This window comes from Excalfactoria chinensis, chromosome 11, assembly GCF_039878825.1.
Source record: "Excalfactoria chinensis isolate bCotChi1 chromosome 11, bCotChi1.hap2, whole genome shotgun sequence".
NCBI lineage: Eukaryota > Metazoa > Chordata > Aves > Galliformes > Phasianidae > Excalfactoria > Excalfactoria chinensis.
The window spans coordinates 2,247,076-2,274,094 of record NC_092835.1 but is presented as its reverse complement, the minus strand read 5'-3'; the positions used below and the strand labels follow the sequence as shown (position 1 = coordinate 2,274,094).

General features: G+C 48.6%; 2 long non-coding RNA genes across 2 annotated transcripts; both read right to left on the bottom strand.

The window, feature by feature from the left end:
* Nucleotides 1–397: 397 nt before the first annotated feature.
* Nucleotides 398–19,295, bottom strand: LOC140257525 (uncharacterized). The gene is made up of 3 exons (XR_011905043.1): nt 18,927–19,295; nt 6,323–6,526; nt 398–4,766 (listed from the first exon to the last, which is right to left on the bottom strand). It is a non-coding gene; the product is annotated as an uncharacterized lncRNA (long non-coding RNA).
* A 3,708-nt stretch (nt 19,296–23,003) lies between these two features.
* Nucleotides 23,004–26,360, bottom strand: LOC140257398 (uncharacterized). The gene is made up of 4 exons (XR_011905005.1): nt 26,157–26,360; nt 25,725–25,817; nt 25,399–25,484; nt 23,004–24,770 (listed from the first exon to the last, which is right to left on the bottom strand). It is a non-coding gene; the product is annotated as an uncharacterized lncRNA (long non-coding RNA).
* Nucleotides 26,361–27,019: the final 659 nt, after the last annotated feature.

The window sequence follows — 27,019 nt, the reverse complement described above, 5'->3', positions numbered from 1 at the left end:
AGCACATAAACACACACAGGGCTTTGCTGTGTGAGCACCAGCAGCATAGACTTAGATGTTAAAGCAAAAAAGCATCCTGGCCAGGTGGGTGCTTCCCTTTGATGGGAACCATCAGGTGCAGCTGAGAGGAGCCATTGACCAAGGTGTTTTATCATCCAACCAAGGGCACTTTGAAATTCAGGTGTAGGAAGTTTTCTTTCTAGGAAGTCTCATTTTGCATCACTTTAACCTCCCAGACCAGCAGAAGAAAAGAGCATTAATTCTATTAAACATCACATCAAATGATGAACTTTGGAGTTTTGTTTTCTGAAACTCAACAGGCAAATCCAAACAAGATTGCCAAGCCAAAAAAAACCCAAAAACCTGACAAAATAAGACTGCTGTTAAGTTAAGGGAAGAGAAACTTTCTCCCCCTGTCAGGCTAGGAAGTGGATTTCATTTGTATCATAGGCATAGGAAATATAATAAATATAAGAAAAACAGAGAAGATGAATGAATGAGGCACCCTAACAAGTTTCTAAAGCCCCTCGTGAAAAATTGAGCATCTTTGAAAGCTCGTTCCTGGAGTTTCAACAGTGAAGCTGTGAAAAGTAAATAAGAGCTGAACCCCAACGAGGTGCTGCTTGGAGACAGGGGTTGTGAAGGATTCAGATTTAAAGACAACAGCTTTATTTTCCTATGGCCTTGAGGGGATTACGATAGGACAGCAGCGCAGCCTCACCACTGGAGATATAAATCCTGGAGGGTCACTCTGCAGCCATCTGTCAGCTGAAAGGAAGGGAGGAGGCAGGCTCATTTTCAGTAGTAAATTTTGGGAAGAACGAGGACTAATGGCTTAAAATTAAGAAAGAAAAACACAGGGCTAAATAGTAGGAAATACTTCATAATGGTGAGGTCAGGCAGACAATGGAGAAACCTGCCAGGAGAGGTCAGGGGCTCTCCAATAAGCAAGAGATGGGATGGAAGGGGCTCTGCTGGAACACTCATCTCCATGGGGGTGGTTCCCCCCAGTTTGGGCTGAGGGAGATCTTTGAGGGAAACGCACAGCTTCTTGCAAGGCTTTCCCATCCAGGTGCAAGGGGACAGCAAAGGGTCCCCTTGGAGATGCCCTAAAGCCCACATCCAGCCAGGCAAACACAGAGCCAGCAAATAATCCAGAGAGATGCACCCCAGCTGTTCCCATTTCCAAAGGAAAACAGCGGCTGTGGAAGAGATGGGATCATTGGGAGTAAGGGGGGAGGAAAAAGGGGCCTTTCAGCAGAGCCCTGCTGGGGGGAGGTGGGGATGAAGCAGGGGATGCTCTGTGCACGCTGTGTTGCTGCAGACGCCTGCACAGGGTGGGTTTTTAGGGCTGTCAGGTTGATTTCCTCTCGGCTCCCCACACAGACACCTGCGGTCTGTTACATGACACGTCATTATATTTCTTGAAACTTATGGTGTCCATCATCACCCCCAGGCAATCACTGCGGAGCTGTGATAAATGATACACAGGCAGCTTATTATACACACTAAATCCTCTTCGCTTGGTGGTCCAGAGGTTTACCTAATACATTTTATTCCTCTTCTGCTTGGATTTGTGTCTTGGATCCGTTTGATGCTCTGTAGCAAACGCTGAATAGGTTACTGCAAAATGTGCTTGCTGCCAAATGTGGCTATTTCCTATCACGTCCTATCTGGTGAGAACACAATTAGCACCCTGATTCTCTTTTAAAACATAACTGCATTGGAAATATGAAATAGCAGAGGCTGGGAACACCATCCTGATAGCTCAGAGCAGCAGAAAGCTGCTGGGATGGGACAGCAGCTGGCCAGGAAGGCAGGAGGGGCTGCAACAGCCAGCTGAGATCATAGGTGGCATTTAGGAAAAGCCAGAACAACGCATTCTCATTGGAATTCAACCATTTGGAGGCCAGCACAGTCATTAACAGTGCTTAAAAATTAATAACCTGGCTTCAGATCTTGCCTGGAAGGCAGTGCAGAAACACATACCCATGTTCTTATGGCCGCCCTCTCCTTGGGGAGTCCCTCTCCTGCTTTGACATGTTGTCCCAGGCACCTCCTGAAGCGTGCTGGTGAGGGCAGGGAAAGCCTTCCTGAGCTTTACAGTGTCAGTAAGTGCTGGTAACACACAGCAGAGGGCACAGCTCAAAGGGATGAAGCTTCTCACGGCTGAGGACAGCAGGGGAAGGAGTTGAGGGTGGTAGGGCTGCTGAGGATGATGGAGGAGGAGGAAGGCTGAGTCGATGCAGGAAGTCATCAAGAGAAATCCCATCTAACCCCCTTCAGATTCCAAGACTAGGTTTTGCCAAACAGAGAGCACAGAGAAGAAACAAGCCCCGAGTGTCAGGGCACCGATGCTCCTAAGAGGAAATCACAGAATCATAGAATCATTCAGGTTGGAAAAGACTCTCAGGTCTCCAAGCCCAATCTCAACCAGGGACAGTGACCCCAACACTACCCCTTTGGCAGCCTATCCCAAAAGGGTCCCTTTTGTTGGAGATAGAGGTTGAAAAGGAAGGAAGGAATGCATTAACCTGGGGGGATGCAGAGATAGGAAGAGCTCCAAAAGAGCTGCACCGTCTGCTGGATGGCAGATCAGCTTTTCCTCTCCGAGAGTTCTGTTTCTGTTACGCTCCTGGGGGAGGAGAGTTGGCCTTCAGCTCCAACAGTAACTTTGAGAAACAACTCAGGAAGCAGCTTATTTAGATAGCGCTGCCTGAGAAAAGAAGAGAAAAACGTCTTGCTGGTTGCTCACAAATGGCTCTTCCACAGCTGATGGTGTTTATGGGGGTGGATCCTGCAATGTCTCCACATATCTCTGCTAAGGGGATGGATTTTGCCTCCAAGAAGCACGGCTTCTTCACACACACACCCCGATAGGACAGAGTTAAACATCTCCTTTGGTTTTAATGGAAAATAAAGCAGGCACGACGCATCTGTTTAGGAGATATTTTGTTTCTTCTTATCTCTGAGATCGAAAAGAATTCCAGAGCTGGAAGACCAGAAACGGAAAGCAGCTCATTCCCTGCCAATGCATGTACACCGCGGGAGGTCAGGTTGAGCACAAGCTCAGTGTTGGATTCTCTGTCTGCTACTCTCACTGGCTTCAGTTTGGACCTCAACATCTGTACTGGAGTTTGGGGGGTAAAAGTCTCAGGCAGAACCCATTAAGGTGGTTTCAATTTGCAGGCTCCAGGTTTCCCACAAGTTAACTCACAATTGTAAGATTTGATATACACAGATGTTCCTTGTTCGGATGGGAAAAGGACTCAGGTAGTCAGAGGATAATTGTAGCCTCTTTGGGTCAAGGATCTCCCTCTAATAGAGCCTGTGAATGTGGCATCCAGTCTGGAAAAGGCTGAAGAAAACAGCTCTCAGGAATAAGCAAGATTGAGGGGAATGAAAAAAGCAATTTTGAGAACATTGCCAAGCTGAGGCACTCAACTTTTGCACCGCAGCAATGCGAGCATCCACTGCTCCTTACATCCATATTCTTGCAGCGAGGAGCTGCTGTGTGCAAACAGTGCCCAGGGCACGAGCTGGGTTGAGAACACAAACTCTCTTTTATTTGTTAAACAAAGCACAGCCACTCCGAAGGAAAGCAAACAGAACTTAATAGCTGCTACCTCATAGCAGTTGGCTCCGAGTGCTCTGTTCCAGGACAGGGTTGGTCCATAACTCTAAACTGTTGGCTCTGGGAATCTTTATCATGGCTGGGCTCTTGTGGGATCTGGCTAAGCACATTTTAGTAATGTCACTTCTGATCAAGGTAGTTCTCGGTAACAACTTTCAGCATATTATAGGTCAAGGTTAAGAGGGAAAGGGAAATTGCAGAGGGGCGGTGCACGGCGTGCTCTTTAAGATGCTGCAAGAGGGAGGACTTGCTCAGGAATTAAAGAGGTTATTGTGATCCAGAAGAGGAAAAAGTGGCTCTTGTGACACCGTTAGCAAACGGCAACAATGTGCAGCTGCCTGGAAGTGAACCAGCCTTCAAACCATCCCTACTGAACTGATCTCAAACCACCAGCCATTCGGCGCAGCCCATTACGGTTGCCTTGAGGAAACACGCCGTGAGCTCAGAAAGCAGTTTAACAGAGTCTGGAAAATCTCTTTTCAAACCACAACCTGTCTCCCAGCAGAGACAAAACTCACGCAGACACTCTTTCTATTTTTGCTGGTGCAGGTTGGGAGCGGAGCTGCTGTGTCAGGTTGTAACTCACACCCACTCGCAGCTTGACTCTGCAGCATCACCTGCTCTCCAAGCTGAGGTCTATGGGAACATGCTGAGTTTGCAGCAGTTTGTACTGCTGAGGGAGGAGGGTGAGAGGCAAGATATCAGCTTTGCAAAGCAAAAACAGCCATCTGATTTATCAGCATGAAACTAACAGCCTCTGAAATGCTGAAGATGAACTTAATCGAACAGACAGCATCTCTCTGATTCATTAACCTGCACCAAATACAAATTCCCTTCCAGCCAGACAGAATCCAGATCTCATCATTTCCCAGGCTTGTGTCCATCAGGCTGGAACCACGATTATATAAAATATTGGAAGGATGAAGCACCTCAGCTTTAGGTGCTGGTTTATTGGGTTTATGAAGCTGCCAGGGACTCCCAGATCCCATTAGTGTCAAGCTGAGTTGTGGCTGCTCATCACTTTGGAGAGCAACAACACCCTGGGGAGGCAGCTTTGGCTGCTGGAAGTTTGTGGGAGTTTTGCCATTATCTTCAATGTAACTGGGATTTTTTTCTCCTAAAAAACCCAGCCCTGCAAAAACAGGAAACCACACTGAAAACCAACAGTGCTGCAAGGCAGAAGCAATACAATACAGTCCTATGATCAACCTGTTCATCTGCCTCTGAGATATGGGATAGTATTAGGAGCTGAATACAGGGTTATAAAGTAAATTCAGTAATGGAGCATTAGGGCTGGTGGGTGTTACCAAACAGGTTACTTTCCTTGTCCCATGCTTATAGCTTCATTTTTCCCTATGAACCCTTCCTGGAATGCTTAGAGGTCCATGGAGCATCTACAGACAGCAGTTTTGGGGCTACTTCCTGCACTCTGAACCCCAGTGAGGGAAAGCCAGGCACTCATCCCCAACCAGGGGCTAATGAGCCCCACCACAACAGCCGAGGGAGACATTAAGTCCTCAGGCTTCTTGGAACTGCTGGAAGTCAGGAATGGCAGCCCCAGCTATAAAGACTAATTGATGACGACAGCAAAATTTGGCAACATCCTTTCAAATTTCTCCTCTGTCAGCCCTGGTGGGATTTAGGGAATCCCAAATAAGTGAGGCCCTGGGCAAAGGGCTCCATGTGGCTTCCCCCCCCCTCCAGTATCCCTGACCCCATAAGTACCTGGATAGCATTCACCCAGCCAGGCTGAGCTGGGGCATCACAAAGGGGTCATGACATCAATTTGTACCTAATTGAGTCTATTTGAAAATCTGAAACTCAAAATGCTGCTTTTTCTGCCTTTAGTTTCCCCAGTCCAGACCCTCTTGGGCTCCCAAAAGTAGAAAAAGATGCTTTCCAAAAAGCATCCAGTGATGGAACATTTGGCTGTTCCCAGAGAAACGGCCCCAAAACATCTCAATTCAGCTGCAGAAATGGGAAGAGGCACTTTTAGGAGCAGAGGGGACAGGCAAGAATAAGAACTTAGCTAGGAAGAGATGCTTGACTGAGATACTACCTCTGCCTTCAATATCTTAGTTGTCACCGACACCCTCCAGAGAGCCCCAGGTAGCATCCCCAGAACCAGGATGAAAGCTTCAAATGACCCCAGAAGGCTGGATTCAACTCATCACCTTGACTCCATGACCAAGCTGGGACATTCAGAACATGGGCTACACCGAGGCACATCACTGCTTCTCCTGCGTCATCTCTCCTCTTTGCCCACCCATCCTCCCCAATGCCCCCTGCTCTTCTCTCCCACAACCCTGAAAATGCCTTTAGTCTTTTTTTAAGAGCCTCCCCATTGTTCCTGGCAGGATGGGCAGAGCGGCCGGCCATACAATGCAAGCACCCTTTTTCTCAGGATGTACGTTGGTCATCCCAGGGCAGGAAAAATGCTTACGATGGGGCTTCCTCAGCACACTGCCTTCCCCTTCCCAGCAGGCTCTCACACCAACCCTGTTTATCAGATTACCATTCTCTCTTGGTACAGACTCACTTTGCACGACTGAAACACTATACGCCATGCACGGATCCGTGCAAGAACCCACAAACGCTCAATGTTGCAGAGCTCCATCCCCATCAGCAACACTGCATTCCATCCAATGCTGGATGAGAACCCCACCATACCAACAGCGCCATGCCCACCTTCTTGATGACAGCAGCCTCACAGACGTAATTCCACGGACACCGGTGTAGTAAATGAGAGCAAGAGCCCTTTCATCACTTGCCAGCCTTTGTCCTTGGGTGCTCATGAAACTACTGAACTTGAGGTCAGAGCTGGTCTCCATATGCTTGTCAGCCTTCAGAACAAAGGGCTCTGTCTGTGCAACCTCACGCCTATGCTGGGCTCTGCAAATGACATTAAGTGGACGTATATAATTGTTAGTACTGGGTGTTTCAGAACAGTGCATTCTGCTGCTAAGGGCAGCATCAGCCCCATGTCACAGACATCCTCCCTGAGGACACATACAACTTAAGGTTCTCACTCCCTCCCAGACATTACTGTTCATCACAAGCCCAGTTCTGACACAGATTTTCACATCTCAGGCTTAAGCCTTTGTCCTAAGACAGCTTATGATATATCAGAAACATGGTGCAAAAATCATAGAACCACAGAATTATTAAGACTGGACAAAACATTCAAGAGCATCGAGTCCAACCCCAACCCATCTCCCACCATGCCCTATAACCATATTGCTCAGTGCCACAGCTCCATGTTCTTTTGAACACCTCCAGGGATGGTGACAACTATCCCCCCTGGATAGCATGTCTGACCACATAAATTTATCCTATTATACAACCTGAGCTTCTCCCAGAGTTCCCAGCCTACATCTCAGGTAACTTCCATTGGACTTTACACAACCTTAGCATCTATGTGCAACCTATAGCCTGGAGATCCTCCTTCTCACACTGAGCTACAGACCTAAGGAGGTGATGGCCCTGCAGAACGCCTCAACCACTGGGAAAGAATTGGTTAAAAAACACTAAAGGAGTTTGAAATCTTTTTCCTCTGAGGCCTGAATGAGCCTTTGAGAGGAAAGTGCTTCTCAGCATCCTGACATCTGAATGTGTTGTTAAGGAAGAGGTGTGTATCACAAGCGCAGTAATTCATTTGGGCCTGAAAGCCAGAAGTGGCATTTTGAATGACAATTTGCTTGCGGAGTCCATAAATACACGACGTGATTTATCAGGCTTTGGTTAACATGGGAAACAACCCAAGAGAGGGATTTTGTAATTGGGGCTTTGCAACGATGCATTTAATATATGGTCTGTCCAATTCAGAAGCTTGAGGAAGAGGAGGTGTTTGGGGAGGAGTGAGCATATGGCTCAGCAGTGAAACACAAGATAACTGAGAGCAATTAGCAACTCAACCTGCCATCTGTGGTTACTTTTATTTGATTAAGTGCATGCAACTGCCTGGTGGAGTTCCCAGAATTCTGGGAGAAATAGATGTTGGAGGGATGGAAGAAGCAAACAGGGAAAGTCTGTTTGATTGTATCCAGCGTGTTCAAAGCCTGAAGCAACATGGAGAAGTCAGCATGGCACAGGAGCCTACAGACATGAGTGTGTACACCCAATAGGACAGTAGCTCAGCAAGGTATGAGGGGCTCCTCAATTTCCCCTTCATAGATTGATTTAGAAGCAGAAAACACCCACTGAGAGGAAATAATCCACGACAAGAATCCTTGAAAGCAGAGCAGATTCCTCCTCTGGCTTCCTGCTACATTCAGCATTGATGTACCTGTTGGAATTTGGCAGCTGGACCAAACGATCCTGGAGGATCTCTCTTGCATACTATCCTATTCTCCTACACCTGGGTACTGGTGTACCTATAGGGCTAGGTTAGACACCAGAATATTTCCCAATGACATCCATACTGTAGATAAGGACCTTCTCCAGCCAAGAAGAGCATTTGCTGGCCACACAGCACATACAACATTGTAATTCAATAGAAAAAGCAATGACAACAGCAGAGCAGCAAGATCTCAAGCTGCAACAACTGAGGATTCACTCAGGCACAACAGTCAGGGGCATAGAAATAAAGGAAAGAAGCTTCTTACCTTCAGAAGGCCTCAAGTACACAGGAACCACCACCAAAATACCCTCACTGCCACTGCCAACACTTAAATGAGGGCTGGGAAGGGGTGGATCCTGTCTCCAGTCCTGCTCACTCATGTACATTGCATGCACCTGAGCTCCCTTGGGCTGGCCCTGCCTTCCCACCAGGTGCTCTATCACTGCCTCAAGCTGTGACTTAGCATTTTCACTCTACATGCTCTCAAAACTCAGGCCTTTATGCTCCGGCTAAAAGCTCTATCTCCAAACACAAGGTCCCATATCTATACAGTGAACCTTGCAGTGAGATGGCATGAAGTTTCCATTCCTTTGCTTTCTTTTCTGCATGCTGGTGATAGGTTGAAGGCTAAACTATGTGATTTTTCCAACCTTAGTGATTCTATGATTCTCTTTATACTCAAGATATGTTTCTGACCTGAGCCAGCACAACTGCTTCCCTTGCTTGCTAAGCTGTATTTCTGTCTATTTAATCATCTAAAATCTTTTCTGTCCTTCATTCTTCAGTGCACGAGGAGCAGGCAGGCTGCAATAGGGCATAGCAAAGAGCCTGACTGGAGATTCCATAGGTTGCTCTGGCCTTGAAAAGAGATTACCCACATGGCTATCCTTAGGGGTATCTCAGACAAGTGCTTCAACTGCTGGGCCTTGGCTAAAGGCGATGAAGACAATGGCTTTGAAGGGTTGACATCCAAGGTTTGTTGTTTTTCTCACAAAGCACAACAAGAACGTTTTCCAGGAGCAACAGAGATCTTTGCAAGGAGAAGAAAACACTTCCAAGTTGTGTCTGGTTGGAGAAAACCTTACGTCTTTATCCAGTGGGGTGAGATTTAGAAGGGAAACCTAACCTGGTCTGCAAGAAAGCAAAGCTCAGGCACAGGAGAAATCAGATCACTACCCAAAGAAACGTTAAAAAAAGATCCAAAAGGATGTTTAGGATCCCTCCTCGTGACTCATACCATCAGCATTATTCACCAGCAATGATTCAAAATGACGCCGCTATTCCCCACCTCTGGAAGTCCCACTCATCCTGTCTGCCCCAGCAGCTGCTGTGATGCGGAGCAGCACCCCGCTATGCTGGGCCACCAGCTCTGCCTTTGGGAACCCAAAATAACCCAGGGGAAAGCTCTGCCAGCTCTATAAGGAGAAAAACAGGGCACCCTTGTTTTTAGTATCCATTCAGCTGCTTAAAAGAGCAGGAAATTTGGGCCATTTGCTTTAACCATTGTATCTTCTGTTATTCATCAATTTTGGAAAACAGCCTTCTAAAATTGTTTCCGGCTCCCCTTTCCCATGTAAATCACTCCAAGGTTTTGTGTTTTTTGCAACATTCTGTTGTTCACAGCAATATTTTTCAGTTCATTCTAATTTAGCAACTCCGTTGAGCTCTCCTTTCCCTACAAGCCTGCAAACAGAGGAAGCAGTTCCTGCCTGCGGCTGCACGCAACCAACAAATGCCACAGCTTGAATGTTTTTTTCCTGTCCCCTGTTAATGCTCTGTCAGCTCCCTCTAGTAATGAAGGGGCATTGGCCAGGCTGCAGAGCCTTGGCTGTCCTCCAAATGGCGTCTCTGCTTTGGCGAGCATTGAGATGATGGAGAAGGTCCTTTGTACCAGCAGGGTGATGTTTGTGCTTTGGGAAATGGCTGTGCTCAGGTTTGGGGGAGAAAAAAAAACAACAAACAACTGGATTTGCAATTGATATTTTCTTGTCTGAAGTCAAATAACCTGTTCATGTTTTGAGATAAGATGTTCAAAGCCTCCATAGAGGTGTTGAAGAACCGTGGAGGTGTGGTACCAAAGGACGTGGTTAGTGGGCATGGTGGGATGGGGTGGGTTTGGGGATTTGAGTGGTCTTTTCCAACCTGAATGTTTCTGTGATTCTATGTTGGGATGTGGTTATAAGCAGCCATGGGGTCCCACCTCAGATGGTTCTGAAGACAAGCACAACCAAATAAATCAGGTTTCATGGAGAAAACACCAAGATCCCTACCCAGAGCCTGGAGAAGATATTTCACCCTGTGCTTTCCCCAGATCTCAGCTTCAGCACTCATGTGCTGGGATAAAATGATGGTGTCGGTCTTTTGAAACTCCATTAAACCGCGCAGTAATTGAGGCTCCTCTTGTCCTTTGCCCAAATACAAAGAGGCACCACGCAGCTCCAAGATGAAGCTGGACCTCCTCTCACCCTTTCCAGGCAATAGAACCTGGAATGTCTCAGCCAGGATGTGCAGAATCAGTTTTCAGTGGTCACACATGCCTGCATGGATGAGGAGGGGGGGGGGGGAAGGGAAATGCATAAAAAAAACATCCAAATATTCACACAGCAGCTTTTCCTTTTGGAAATCCCCCACTTGGTCCTCAGTGAGTCAGCCCAAATGGTGACCTTGGAAGTACGATGGGAATGTCGTCGGACGTCAAAGGAGGGAATGCTGTGCCGCAACAGCACGAAACGTGACTGCAACGCGAGCCTCCAACCCAACAGCCAAACTGATGCAAAGGGCTTCAGTGCTGGGAAGCAGGTTTGAGTGGGTGCTCTGTGAGGGTGGCTTTTGGTTTTAGGAGGGTTTTGCAAGATCTCGAAGGGGTTACCCCCAATGTCCCCATGCTTTGAAGCTGAGGAACAACAGCCTGTTGATTACTTCTTGGCCATAGAGTGCTGTGGTAAAATGAAACAGTGCTCGTTTTTGGACAAACTCCACCCACAGAAACAGATGTGTGAGTGTGCTATTAGTGATTTTATATCATGTCATGGAAACACGTAGCAAAGGAAGGTCATGGTTAGGAGAGGAAGGTCGGGCATTGCAAACGTAATTTCTCAATTTGCCGGGCATGCAGAGCGCAGGCATTGAATTAAAGGCTGGTTGGGCTGGAGTCTGATGAGAAGTCAGTGGACTTGGTGGCTTATCCTTGCTTACAAGCTGCCCTTCTTGTTTTTCAGACTGAAAAATCACCCGTTTTCTTGGAAGGGGGAGCAAAAATGGGGAGCCGGGAACGTATGAATGTAAGGAGGAAATTGCTGTGCTTTTTCCATTACAAGTTTCACGAGTATTTCTTCACTTTCCAAGCAGAAAACCCCCCAAATACATCCAAGCCAAGCCTGGGTTGTCACAGAGAAATCACACTGTGGATGCAGAGGATATTCACTCCCATGTCACAAGTTCCCTAATGCAAGACCACGACCCTTTTCCCACTCAGTTCAGACCTCACTGACTACGGAGATGTTGGCAAAGGCAGAGAAGGGATACACCACACCACAGACATTGCAATAGCACCCAGGCTCACCTTCGTGGTGCTGTGGCAGCAATCTGGAGCAGGATTTGCCACCAGGAGACCAAAGCAAAGCATTTCCCCTGCCTCTTCCCGTGCATGTGTGTCCATGTATATTCTTTGTTCCCCTCCTGACTTCCCAGGAAAGCACTGCATACTTCAGCAAGATAAGGGCAGAGAGGAGTCCTTGGAACTTTATGCTGACCTCAGCATCAGTGTCTTGCTTACACCTTCTCCTTAAAGGATATGAGCATGTTGCAACTAACCATCTGCTCTGTCCCTGCCTCCTCTGTTCCATCTCTGGCTTCTGTAAGAACCAGAGTCATTAAGAAGCAGGAGATTGGTGCTAGCAGATGAGCAAAGGGCAGCTCTGTCTCCTCATGCAGACAACCCTTTGAGCCCACACAAGGGCATCTGTTGGGTCAGAGCTTCCCCATTGCAGCACAACATCCTCTGGGATGCAGGACTGCAAGTAAATGAGATATGCCCACAAAAAGCCTGGGACAACACCAAGAAAAATTTCTGCAGTTCAGGGCTATACGGAGGGCCCTTCTTATCAACGCTCCAAGCAGAGGAAGGCACTGACTTGCATTTCTTAGGTCACAGCGACAGCAGAGGAAGTCTGGCAGGGCCATGGTGTGGGATGGAGATTGCTCTCCTGGGTGACTCCAGAAAGCAATAAAAAAGACAATGAGGAGAAAGATAATAAAACCCTGCAGCTTTTATATTCTCCCCGCAAAGGCAAACTTTTCAGGAAGAAATAATATTTGCCTACAGATTTACCGGCCCCCAGGCGCGGGGTGCAAAGGACAGCTGACGTTACTGGCAATGCATCCGTGACCCTGTGAGGAGGTGGCACTGGGTTCAGACAGAGCCCTGGGGACAAGGATGGGGACAACACGGATGCTTAGTCATCCAGTTGATGATAACGAGGCCATACAGCAGAAACAGGTCTGGAAGTATCCTTTCCTTGTAGCGCCTCAATAGGGGGCCAGCTCACACAGGACCTTGAACCAGCAGCCATTCCTTTTCTTTCCCTATGGTGTTCTGTAGGGCCCCGCAAAAACATTGCCATATCCTTGGGGCATCCAGCTGGCACGTGAAGATTCAGGGTGAGAAACATCAGTGTTGGCTTCTCCAAGGTCTAAGAGTGACTGCAGTCCTTATCCTTATCCTTATCCTTATCCTTAAGCCTTCAGCTCTTGTAGATGCCTGCAGCACCTGAGGACCTCCATCAGCTCACAATGAAGGATAAGAAGCCCCAGTGTCCAAGCAGCAAGGAGCTGCAGTGCCATGCTAAAGGCCATCACTCCTTGCAGGTTGTTGTTTGGTCCCATGAGGATGTCGTGAGCTGGATTTTCAGGGCTGCACCATGTGATTCCCTCCCATCACCACCAGTTTTATATCCACGGGATTACAAATCTCTGGGAAAGGAGGGACGAACAAATCCCTCCCCAGGAAGTATCCTTAAATGCACTGTGTTACTCTGACAGCTGGCACGGAGGTGACAGCCCCATCAAGCCACCGTGATAACAATAACTCCAGCAGCTTCTCTGTCAGCGTGTTGAATTAATACCATTTGAAACAGGCTCAGCTATTGCATCTCCTGGCAGAACCCGTGACAGTCGGTGTAATTTATTGTTTCTGTTGCATGCTCGTTTGTATTCCCAAGCAGCCTTGGGGAGTAATTTCTCAATGAACAGACAGCTGCTGGGGGAGAGAAGCTGAGCTGGGAGGCTGGGAGCAGGCTGAGGATATGGGGATCTCACTGGGAAGTCCGGGCAAGGCAGCAGCAGAACACACGGCCACAGCCCCAGGAGCACAATGAGATGAGACTCTACCAAGTAGCCAAAGTTCCAGTGATTACAACCATCCAGTTGCTTGAAACTCTGCTATCTGGAAGTATGAGGTGGGAGAGTCCAGAGCATAGAAGCCCAAAATCAAGTCAGAAGCTGGACTGGATCACAGATTCATAGACTCGCATGGGTTGGAAGGGACCTTATAGATCTCCTATTCCAACCCTAATTGGGATTGCCGCCCATTAGATCAGGATGAGAACATACAGACCAACATTGTCTTCTACAAAGCTATCATCAGGACAATCATATTTCTAACACAACCCTAGCCTTCAGCTGCCCTTAGCCCAGCAGCTTGCTGGGGCAAACAAGGTTTCCATGCACCAATGTCCAATATTGTAATTACAGCAGTATCCCTGGACACACGTTCCCAAAGGTGAACCAAGGGCACCCCAGCTAACCTGACACATGTGGGATCAGCCGTTTCCTTCTGATTGTTCTTGTATTGGAAGAGATGGGGTGCGTGACCCCCATCCTTTCCAGGTTGTTCACAGTTTTGTAGACATTGAAGCACCCAGGTGCTTCACTTCCCCAGAGTGCCCCTAGAGGAAAACCAGCCCTATAAGGCCAACTCTGGTCCCAGCCCAGCAATAAGAGGAATGGTTTGGGGCTTGGGATGGGGAAAGAGCAAAAATCATCTTCCAAGAAACATTCCTGAGTTTGGTTTCCACCCTGAGGCAGTCTGAGCCGTTGGCATTTCTCTTTCATCTCTTTTTCCCCCTGGAACAAGAATGCCTATTCTGAACCATCGGAATGTTTTGTTCCAGGGCGACTGAAATATCAGGCTAATATTAGAGGTACCGTGTGACTATAGAATTACATGAGCACCAGCATGCAATGAGAAGGCTGGAGCGGGTCTCTTTCATATTCTCCTCTCGACATTTTTCAATGAAATGAAATGAAGGCATTTCCTGCAAAGGATTCAATTGCAGCAAAGCCATTTCCAATGGAAGGTTGTGTCGCCGGGCTCAATCCAGCAACAGAATTGGGTGGATAACGGCCAACAGCACAAACACTGGTGAAAACGCGGTTCTTCTGCACATGCAAAACACAGGACCCAAATCCATCCTTCCAACCTCCGTGGTTGAAAAAACACATTAATCTTGCAGAACACGGCCAGCAGACAGGAGCCAAAAGGTTGACAGTGGGGTGTGGCGGAGGGGAGACATATTTACATGCTATTGCTCAGCAGGTCACAGAAACAGGATGCTGATAACATCCTGCAAACTTCCTCCCTGAACCAACGTGGAAAAGAATAAAAGATGAGGGCCCCGAAGGCACATAATGACCGACCAACCATTCACAAATCCACCTTCTGGGCAGGGCGCATTTCAGAGCAGACCAGCAGACGCGTCGCTTTTCTCTCGTTATAAAGAAGGGGACTTGAAAGCAAAGCAAACGGGGGCAGCTGTGAGCTGAGCGCCGGCCGGACCTCAGCCCCAGCGCTGGCACCAGAGATGCTTTTATTGTTCCAGATGTATTTTTAAATGGAGCAGCATTAGGAGAGAGGCCTTTTAATAGCTGGGTTTACATGCTTCCCTTGTGCTCTCGACAAGGGAGTTCAAAGGGGCTCAGAGCCACGTTGTGCTCTCAATTGCACCGATATAAAAGCTGATGAAGTCAAAGCAACAGGCTTAGTAGGAGAGACACTGTGGGCTTGCACAAAAGGAGGGGAGAGGGCTGCGCTCTCACTTCCAATAGCTTTAAAATCCCTAAAAATCCATTTGATTTAGACTTTGACAAGAGATGAGCAGAACTTCTGCAATGCAGTCAGGCTCAAGGCAGGGCAGGAAGAGGGAAATTGTTTGCCAAGAGCATCAGAGTGACTTTTTCCTCCCTTTCCAAATGGAAACACAAAGACTTACTGTGAAAGAGAAACAAAACCTACTTGCAGAGCAGGCTGGAAATAAAAATCATAATTTACCTCGGAGCAAAACAATTTCCCCCCTCAAAGTCACTGAGCTGTCATCCACTCCCATCAGAGCACTCAGAAACCAATAGAGGACGCAGCTCCAGGCACAGCTCCCAGCCTCCGAGGGATGCAGGGGCATTGCAAGTCCCCAAGGAAGGGGCTTTCCCCTCCAAGCAGGGCTCACTGCCCACAGAACACACTTAACCCCTTTCCAACAGTTTCCAACCACTACATCTACCTCCCAGGCTCTGCTTTCAGTCATTTGCTCTGATGCTGCAGTTGCTGGGAGAGGTAAAATACAGCCACATCTATCCACACAGTACCAGGTAATGTAGGTGTACACGTGTCTATATGTGTGTTTATGCATGTGTAGGTGGGCTTCTTTTTCAAAGCAAATCTGCATTTTGGTGCAGGTCCAGTCTGACAGTCACAACCCCATGCTTCTAAACCACAGTGGTTCACAAAACCTGCTCTGTCCCTTCTTTTTCCCTTTCCAAAATTCTTTTATGAAAGTAAGATCTATGCTGGGGCAAGTTTCCCTTCTGCCTGGCCACTAAGAAGGGGTATTTCTCCATAGAAAGAGGGGCTTCATCATAACCAGCCTGCTGTGCAGAAATGACCCCTAGGCTGAAGGCACCCAAGCAGGTGGGGCTGGTCCATGCACAGAAAGCTCCCATCCAACACTACGTGTGCATCCAGCTCCTGCATGGGCAGCGTGGCTAAAAACAAGGCAAGATTTGTAGGGAGAGGTGATTTTCACCCAGTGAGGAGGCAGGGTGGTGGCATTTTGTCTTGGGGTTGTGGCATCTGTAGAGTAATAGAGTAATAGAATCAGAAAGAAAATAGGGTGGAAGAGAGGGTAGAATAGAATCATAAGGAGAATGGAGTGGAAGACTAGAGTAGGAGGCTAGAGTAGAGTAGAAGACTAGAGTAGACAGAAGAGAGTAGAGTAGACTAGACTAGACTTGAGTAGATGAGCCAGATATTGAACACTATGTTCAATGACCATCCAGCAGCAGGATGACGTAGAGTATGATGAAGGGTGTTGAGTGTTGTGGAAACTGAACTGAATGAAAATAAATGGCTTTGGCAACTTGAACATTCCCCACTTGTTGCTTTGATGCCAAAGGAGGGTTTCAGAGCAAAGCAGCTCAGCTTGGATAGGATTTAAATGCGGGTAAATAACAGTAAAGATAATAATAATACAGCTCTCGGGCAGCACAGCAGCTCCTTCATGTACCGAAAGCATTATCCCTTCCACAGCTGAACTTCAGGCTGAGGAATGTGACCGTCACCAAGAGGGGAAGGGAACGGGGACGCTGTCCCGATGGCTATCGGCCCGCCCTCATTAACGCGTTTGAGCGGCCGCCAGCCGCGAGCTGGGAAGTGAACTTTCCTCTGAACCCCATTCCTTGCAGCAGAGGGAGCTTCTCACCCTGCCTCGCACCCCACAGCACTGCGCCCCTTATCTCCCCCTCAAGTCTTCCTGTTTATGTTTCCCATTAGATTACTGTAATTAATGCAATAACAGCAGATAGTGTTTGGGAACACGGTTAGCTTCCACTCGGAGGAGGAGGGCTTGGTGATGCTCGCTGGGATGAGCAAAGCAGCTCTGCAATGGGATCTGCAGATCTGCTCATTCCCATACCCAGAGGTGCTCCCTGAGCAATACAGGTGCAGCTCTAAGCCCTGAAGGTTGGGTGAAGCCTGCAGGGGTGCTCAGAGGTTCTCAATGGGAAGAAAGCAAGTAAGCCAAAATGCAACAGAGCATTCAATGCACACAGAGGAGTCGGGGTTAAATGCAGAACAGCCCCTTTTGCCGCACTGGAAAGCATTGCAAAGGGATGTTCCTTCCAATGAATCCTTCAGTAGATGCAGTTATACCCACACCACACCTCCATACACCTTAACACAACAGATGCTTGAGCCTTTGTGCTGCATTTCCCCATAAAACATCCAAATTCTTCTCCCTTATCCCCTATACCACTTGTGTCACACAGACATAAGTGCAGGAACAGATGCTGGAGTGTGTGTGTGGGAGGGAGAAAATCAGGAATACTGCGTACCCAAGCAGCTTTTATACCCCATTTTCTTCTATTTCCCCTCCCTATCTTTAATTTTAGATCCAGTGGGTCTCCCTGCACAATTCTGAATAAAGCTATTGCTATTTTTCTGGTGGGAAGAAGATGGAAAAAACCCCCTGCACCCCTCATTCCCTTCCTCCACTCTGCAGGAGACCCTCTCCTGCAGCACACCCTCACCCTGTGCTGCTGCTGCTGTTCCCTCAGATGCCAATGTGCAATCTTCAGGGGGAAACCAGAGCCATAAACTCCAGCCTTGGCTGTTAATCAGGCTGATCCCCCCCCCCCCCACACACACACACAGATCGCTATCTGAATCAAAGCCCCCAGCTGATGTATGAGCTCTGCTGTGTGTCAGGGACCCTTTGGTGGTCATATAACAGCCCCCTTGCTGTTATATGGCACCTGTGGGACTGTCACTATCGGCCCTGCAGACTTCTCCATCCCTGGGAGATTTAGTGGGGGGTCACAGGAGTGTGACACGTAGGTAGCGGGGTAATAGGTGCTGTATAAGGGCAGGGGGAGATACATATCTTCAAGGAGGGAGGAAATTCAGCAGGAGAGCAAAGCAAAACAAGGGCTAGGGTAGGGGGGAGGGCTAAAAGGGGGGGGGTGGACAAGGCTTTGAAGTGAAAGCCCTGGCTGGTGGCTGATCCCGTTAGCCCAGGAGAAGTGGGAAGGAAAGCAGCCCTAGGATGTGTGGTGGGAAGGACATGGATGCAGTGGGATTATTGCTGCTACGCTGCCCTGGTGCAGGCTGGATGGAGTTCTGCTTGACACTGGGCCTGTAGCGAATAGGGCAGAAACACAACAGAAACAGATCCACATTGTAAAGAGCGCGGAGAAAACCTCGTACCCTAAAATCCTGACACAAGTGAAGCTGCCTTGTGGCTTTTATTGCCCCACGATATTGATTTTCACAGCAACCAGCCAAATTAGCCAAGCACACTCTGCCACTCTGCTGTCTGGCATCTGAAAGCTCCGCTTTTACAACACATTCAGCTCATTTCTTTCAGCCTTTGGTGCAGTACACCCTGCTCCATCCCTATATGAGATCAGAACAGCCACTGCAGTCTGATGCCATTTATCACTCCTCTTATCCATAGGTCCTCTCTCTCTCTGTCCTCTGCTGCTCAAGGGCCCTTTGCCACTCTCCTCAGTCAAAAACCCTCCCCAGGCACAGAAAAGAGCATCTTCTTATGAAACCTCCAACAGCCTTTGCTCCCCTGGCCAGCAAAAAGCATGAGCTGCAATCCTTGCTGCTGGGGAAATAAAGAAAGATGTGCTCGTGGGCACGGTGCTACCCTTGGGTGGTGGTGCAGCTTTGTTCTGCCTGCAGTGGTTGCTAATGCAGCCTGGAGGAGCTAGAGCTGCAGGCAAGCCCTCGAGGACGCAGTGAAATCACACAGCTAGTTGGATGAAAGCATGCCCTCAGCAGCAAACGAACATCCAACTGCACAGCAAATCCTGCCCAAGGGGACATAGGATGGGATGGAAAACACAGCAGCCACTCGATGCAGAGAGCCAGCTCACTGTAAATTCATGCTGCTCACTTACCTGTGTACTTGCAGATCTCTTCCAAGGACAAGTCTGCCTTGCTGCCTTGGGCATTGCCACTGCTCCCTATGCAGCAGAGCACCACGAGCAGCAGCTGTACCCTCAGTTCAGATGCTCTGATTAAACTAAGAGCTGCAGTGTGCACAGCACACAAAGGAGATATCTATGGAGTGCAAAACACCCCAAATACAAGCAGAATTCTCGAGGTGCATGCACAGCACCTGAGGTGCATGCACAGCACTACACCCATACCATGCACAGCACCAAGACGGTAGCACAGCACCTCATCCATAGCATGCACAGCACCTGCAGCTCTTGCAGCGCAGAGCTGAAGGCACAGCAGCTGCCTGCGGGTTCTGCTCGCATTCGCTAGAGGGAGGCAGCCTCCAACAGAAGCCGGATGAGCAGCACGGAAGGGCTCCATCTTCTCCATACAAAGACATTTCCTTCGTACCAGCCCCCAGTTCGAGTTTCCTCAGCGCTAGGCTTGTTTGCAGCTCTGTTTGGGTTCCCGGGCTCTGTTGCTTTTGCCTCCCCAAATCCCCTTCCAGGTTAATCTTCTCCATCCCAGCACGTGCCAACAGCGGGATCAGCACAGAATGTAACAGCCCTGCTGTGCTGAATGACAAAGCCAGGCACCCTCTTAAGTCTGTGTCATCTCCATATTGAAGCACTTAGAAAAAGCCTTCTTGGGTGACACAACTTAAGGAGCCATTTAATGGTTATAAATAGGACGGATAGGGCACAAAAAAAAGACACGCTGATCTGCTCCAAAAGCAAACGCTTGGACTTTGTACTTAAATTCCACGGGGCTCGTTTTGTTTAGAAGCTTCCTGAAATAAAAGCAGTTACTTGCAAAGATCAGCACTAGGATCTGGTTGCCCTCCCCCCCCCCCCCCCCCCCGGAATGGGGGAGGAAAGCTGAATTTCTGCTTTCTCTGGAGCTCTTGGGGTGACCTTTTTTGCTCAGAAACCCCCAGTTCATCTGCACACCCACTCGGTGCAGAAGGGGCTAAATATGCACAGCGCTGAGTGAGGCTGCAGCCCTGAACTCCGTTTTACCTGCACCCAAAGCAGAGCACTGGGCAGAAATCACAGCACAGCTTTTCTCCCCCTGCTGTGAACTTGGAGCTGCCAAAGTGCATCCCTTCCTGTGTGTGGAGCATCCTAAGCATCCCGCATTGCTAACCACCAGCAGCATGTGGGGAAATAGGATTTAATCCTAACAAGAAGCTCCCATAGAAGCAGGCTTTCTGGCTCCCCAGGCATTTTAATGCCATATTCACCTGAATCACTGTGTCTAAACATCCATCTGTTACCAGCACAGCTTCATACAAACAGCTTGGGAAATTCAAAGGGGATTCAGGCTTCAGGTCTCCCAGCTGTGAAGGGATTTTTCCTCCACAAATGAGTGTTCAGCTCAGTTTGATGTCTCAGAGAAGGTTTGCTCCAGGAGAATCTCAAGCAGGCAGCCCCAAGCAAGTTTGCTCCTTAGCTGCATGCAGCCTCTTGTCCTCCCACCCCAAAAGGCACAGGTGAGGACTTAGAGAGGGATTTGGGAACAAAACTCATCAGAAAAAGGGAAAATGGCTTCTGTCAGGATGCAGTTTCTGGTAAGTTGTAAGTCATTGCTGCCACAGAGCCCTTCCTTAGAACACCCCCATCTCTGCACCTTTGCTTTGGCACGGAGCAGGGTAAGAACGTTTGCTGAGGTTGATCTGTGACTGCATGCATGCAGCAGTGCAGTTTGGTCCCATTTTACCCAGCCGCACCAGCAGAGCTTTGCCTGCTGCCCCCACACCTCATCCACACTAGGGATGGATGCAGTACTGAGATCTACCTGCTCTGCGCTCCACGCACCTTATCCCAGCTTTCCACCTCCCACGCTGTTGCTCCAGCTCACAGCACTTAGAGCAGCCCCAGACTATCACAGAGCACAAAAAAACACCAATTCTACCCCCCAAAACCCAGCCTAAAGGAGCTGGAGCAGAGTTCCATTGAACGCAACGAGCTGTGTTTGTCTTCTGGTTCAGCACTGCCTCTCACAGAAAGAGGAAATGATTTGGAGACAGTTTTTTGGGTGTTGTTTTTTTTTTCCCCTCTCTCTATTTTTTTCCCCTCCCAGATGAGCAAAGTGTGAACTAAATGCTGACACGGAGGGAAGAAGTTCTGCAGCAAGAGAAAGTTCAGCCGTGGCTGAGCAGTTCCCACGAATGCTGTCCTGCAAGGAGGGATTGGGACATACCCTGGCTCTGGGCAGCCTGGTCTGGTGGTTGGAGGCCTTGCATATAGCAAGGGGGAGTTGAAACTCGATGATCACTGTAGTCCTTTTCAACCCAGGCCATTTTGATTCTACGCTACAGAGCAATTTGCACAAAGCAAAAGCAAGCCCAGAGCTGGGCTACAGCAACGTTCCCATTGCAATAACACTGGGTGATCCTGCAAGCAGCAGGCTGAGGTTTTGTAGGATGCACCCTACACCTCAGGAACACAGCTAATAGAGGGATTTCCTCTCCACCAGGGCTTGCTCAGAGCCACACCAGGACTGGCAACAGGGTTTGCCCCGAGGGTGAAAGCAGAACACCAAGCACTGAGAAACAAACCCATGTGGAAAACCAGAGCATTCCCAAAACAGAAACAGTGCAAGAAATAATACTCCACCTGAAGAGATCATCTTGTCACCTTCCCATAGCTTTAAAACTGAGTCATTCCTGCTCAGTAGGAAGCTTTACAGAAAGGCTCAAAGCATTTTTAAGGGGTGTTTCACAAGTAATACCCGTGGGACAATGCTGCCCTAATAGCTCCAGGAACAAGGAACAACCCTTTACCAAACACAACCCCAGGACGGCACCACCTACAAGGCACACTGACAACGAGACAGCAGCTAGTGCTGCAACAAAAGCAACCTGCTCCTAATTAGCTTCATTAACAGCAGCTGAGTTGAAAGGGGACCACCACCAGCTGATGGGCAGGTGTTTATATGAAGGTGAGACTCAATTAGTAGAAATAAGGGCGAGGAACTTGCTGCAAGGGTAAAAACTAGTTCTGTTGCAGGCAGTAGGAGCAATTCTTTAATACTGATGTCAACACAAAAACACAGCTGTAGCTCTGAGCCCTGCACCCAAATCGCAGATGGAAGGCAAAGCAGCAGACTTCGTGCATGCAGCAGTGATGCTGTATTTTTGGGTGTTCTCAGGGCTGAAGGTGAGGCGCAGCCACTGGGTGGCAATCGCCATCCAACAGTGACACCCCTGGGACTGCCACATCCCCTACATGCAAATGTGGGAACATCTGGTAGCCAGGCATCTCATACAGATAGAGCCCGGCTATGCAAATGAGGAACGGGGCCCAGCCGAGCTGTTGTCTACTTACAGCTCTTGGGTTTTAATTATTATTATTGTATTATTTTTTTTCCCCCAATGCTTATTTGCAGGGTATGCTTCTCCCTGTTGCTTGCTGGGTTCTATTGCTGTGCATGGGGCAATGTCCCCATCCCAGCAGGGAAAAACAGCCCTTTGAGATGGGGTGCCACCCTTTGTGAGGTCTATGTTACCCCTAAAACCTTCTGCTTTGCTCCCACTCAGTATTTCCCATTTGAACCCTGTGCAGGATCTGGGCTTGTAGCATCCTGGAGACCCCCAGGCAGGAGCAACATGATCTCCAAATGCAGCCCCTCACCTCTGTGTTCACAGTGGGGACATCACTACAGCTCTACCCGTGGGGTAATTTGAGGACAACCTTACATCCATATTGCCCAGAGGATTTAGGCTGTGCTTCCAGCAGCTAGTGCCATGCACAATGTAGAGCAGCGCAGCTCAGACCCAAGGACCCGATGACTCAGGTCTGCTTAGCAAAACCAGCAGCAAACCACTGCATAAACCTTTGGTTGTGTTGGCCCTACCCAACTTTCAGAGCTGCTTCATCACCAGCATTACCCTGAACCACACAGATAACAACCCTCCCAGTGCCACCTTCATCCTTATCTTGCAAAAAAGGCTCCCTCCAGGCTTTAACTCTCCAAAACCCAAAACCCAAGTATTGCAGGTAACCCACAATGGTGGAGAACGACACCAGGAACAAGCTCCCTGCCCCAAAATGAGCACAGCCACCTCTTCCTCCTCTCCCAAACCGCTGCCCAACAGGAGGGAGGTGATGGGGTGCACTGCTTCTATGCCAGTGAGTAAGATGCTTTGGTTCCCCTCTGGTTTTGTGGGTACAAGCAGTGATGCTGCGATAGGTCGGTCTCAGTGCTCTTCACTGCTGAAGAAATAGCTGTGGTAGCACCAACAAGAGGAATTACAGCAGGTGATGAAGTGATTCAAGGCACTGCTGCCGTGGGAGAGCAATGGTAGCCATGGGTGAGAGCAAAGCAAGCGGCCTGATGGAAAGGTGGGTGATGTTGAAATGTCTCTGGAGCTTATCTGCAAAGTGCTGCACCAGAAAGAGGGAGAACGCTGACGTGGAGGAGCAATAGGGAAGAAGATTTGCGCTGAGTACCAAAGAGGCTTCAATGAGCACTGGAACAACCAGCACTGGGAATGTTTCCCTTGCAAAAGGGATTCCTGCAAACAGGAGGCCAAGAAGAGTTTTTGTAGGTTAAACCCTGTGCCTTGGGAACTCTGCTAACAGAAGAATCTCTTCTTAACCAGGGCTTCCTCAGAGCCCAGTAGGACTGGCACCAAAGCTACCCCAAATGGAGAGCAAATGGGAAGAAGCTGGTGACAAGTGGGAGCAGCTTGTGGCTACAGGGCCAGTGCTACCCACACCACCACCTTGTGCTCACTGGGTGAAGGCAATGAGAGAAGAATTTCTCTGGGTGTGGCCTTTCCAGAAGGGTGAAGCTGATCACAAACGCTCTGATTCAGCCTCGAATGTTCTCGGGGTAATCATTAAACAGGAAAATGCCTTTATAGCTTAAAAGGACTTTGCTTGCTGCCAACATCTGCTCCCAAACTCAAGGCTGACAACATTTCCAGGAAACCCTCTCAGCTTCTTTATCGTGTTTAATAAAGGTTGTAAGTCGGCGCTGGTGGCACGTTTTAGGCAAATGACTCCCGAGAGTCAAGTCCTATTTTAGCCACAGAAATGATCTAATGAGGGCAGTCACAAGGCAGCTGGGTGGGAGGGATGTCCAAGCACAAAGTCACTTTGTTCTGCCGGGTTTTGGTTGTGGATATTGGATACACAACCACAAGAAGGAGGTCCTTGAGTTGTCCCAACAGAAGGCTTCCAGGAGGCAGTTGTGGTTCCTGGCCAACCTGGCCACCAGCTCGCTCCCATTCACCTCCAAGATAGCATCAACCTGTAGCGGCCACAGAGATGTTGGATGGGAAACAGAGCTGCCGTGCGCATGCAGAAGTGAGGGCTTGGTTTCATGCAGGTGGAACCAAGAACAATACGAGGCACAGACACAAAAAGTCCTGCCTTGGTTTCAATGGTGAACCACACGGTTTGGTCGCATTGTTTTCATTCTCAACTCGGGGGGGGGAGAGGAAAATGACTCCAACCTGGTTATTTCCCCCGAAACCATCATGAGTAGGTGCTCAGCCAATCGGGGCATGGCGTGTCGCCCAACATTCCATTCTTCCCTTTTATGGTCAAAATCTGGCCTCTCCAAAATAAAGAAATCGGAGGCGAGAAGGGACCGCACGGAGAAGATGCGGTGGGTGCGTTGTGGGGCAGGCTGTCCCATGACCTGCTTTGTTGGCACACCACAGGGCCAGGAAAGGGGAAAAAGCTCATCAAACAGGAGGTGACGTCTCTCTTGGACACAGTTTTGGCTGAAAAATGGAGTCCCAGAAGGCGTTGAGATACAGTGGAGGACCTGCTGGGCATCTTGAGTACCTATGGTGATGATAGCCAATTAATTGGGGTTCAAGAAAGTACCAGAACTGGTGATGGGAACAATTCCAAGGTTGAACACGGCTCACACCCATCACTGTATTTGTTGACACAGGTTGATCCCAGCGTTGAGGGGGAGGATCACCTGCAAATTCACACTGTGGGCTGATATTGGGGTCTGAGCACACAGATCGAGCTGTAGATGTCTATGTTCAATACAGAGGTGTTAGATGGGATGATCTTTATAGGTCCCTTCCAACTCAAATGATTCTGATTCTGAGACATAGAGCGTCACTAGTTGCCAACCCAAACCCTCACAGAACTGAAGACGTCTGGATCTTCAAGTGGTTTTTCCAGGCACAACCACACAGCCCATATGCCAATCTTTGCTTAGCAGTGAGAGAACTGCCCTACCCTGCCCTCAAGAAGAGGTAGATGAGACAGATAACTGACGAGCTATGGAGGAAACCACTTTCCCACTCTGACCCTGAGCATCTTTCCTGGCTTTCATTTTGACTTGTGGCAGGACCTGCAGTTACCTGTCCTTTTCAAGCAAGATGAACCCTAATCAGTGCAGCCCCATCAGAACCCCAACCCCTGCATACATCTCAATCCACCCATCAGTACTTACCATTTACCTTCACGAACAGCAGAAAAAAATCACAGATGTGTTCTCCCATTGTATTTAAATTCCAGTCTTGAACATGGAACAGATTACTGGAGGATGAAAAAAAAAGAGTTGCTTGAAGCAATCTGCCATAGGGTAAAGCTGGGCTCCCATCTCACCACCCAATCCCAAATCTTAGCCCAGGGCAGCCCCGTAAAATGAATAAGCTCCCCAGGAACGTGTCTATTCCCAGCATACTGATGTATTTCCTCATACTGATTGTGTTTAAGATGCCTTCCCTGACATAAGCACATTGAAGTGTTTGTTTAGTTAGAAGGCACAGCCCTTACCAAGAGAGCAAAGAGAGGTGCCTCTGCGGAAGGAGGGCTGAATAATGCCATGTTGGGCCCTGATTTGGTCTTCATCACACAAACCTACTGGAACTGAGATAGGAGATTCAGTGTTGGCAAGCAAAGGAGAGGTCCCTGTGTTTCCTTTTGCCCATCACCCCTTGTAGGGTAACTCAGCCACCAAAATAACAGATTTCATTTCTCTCACGTTCTTTCTGACAGTCCCCTGGTGTAAAATTAGCAGCAGGGAAGTTTCACAAATGAATTCTCAAACTTCACTTCAGTTGCAAGAAGAAAAACATTAGTACCATGGGGAAAATCTCCCAGGCTGAAACCTCAATAAATGAACAGAAAAATGCTCTGCTGAGACAGAGGAGTTGTGGGGAAGCATTGGGGACATCCAGTATTCTTAACCCAGACTTCCATGCTTACCTGTGAGAGAGACCAAAGCAAAGCACTCGTGCCGCTTCTGCTTTCAAAGAGCTGATGATCCGATCGCTAATGGGAAGGAATAAAGCAAAGGTATTAAGGAATTAGCAGGAGATGGATTAAGAGCTGTTTCCGTGGCTTGCACTGTGAGCACAAGCAGCAATTAAAGGAGAGGAATCAGTGGGAAGGCAATCCCAGAGGGCAGCACTTCACATGGTACACTCAGTGCCACATGGTCCTCCAGCTGGAGATACCAGCCCATGTGCACAACAAGGAATATGGCGTGCTGACCCATTAATGGCACCAAAAGGCTGGAGTAGAACCTTTCCCAGTGGGCATTTAAATCAGCCCTGTAGCACATCCAAAAGAATGACCTTAACTCTACAGATTCCTAGAAATCCACTGTGGAGGCAACTCGTCAATGTTTAACTGCAGGTTGGTTGTGCTGCTCCCAGCTGGTCATTAATCAGGGTTAATTAAGAGCAGCACATCGAACTGATGGGGACTTAGGGCTGCTTCTTGCCTCAGGTGGGTACGACCCCATGCAGTCAGCCATACCCAAGAGGCAACGCAATGGCAGCTCATTGCAGGTGCTTTCTCACCACTTCATCAAGAGCTGCTCACTATTTGCTTATTTTTCCCCTATGAATCTCCAGCTCCCAGAGTTCTGTCATTACATCAGAATCGTCCTTCCTTTTTCTGCAAAACAAGAACTGCACAGACTCTCAAGTGGAGAGACAAAGCCGAGGATGGGTGTTCGTGCAAAGGCTGTGCATTTCAGCATGAGTTCCATGTGTCCCCTGGGCTCCGACTGGTGTCATTCTGGGATATGATGACTTAGGAAACTTACTGACCTTGGCCGAAGC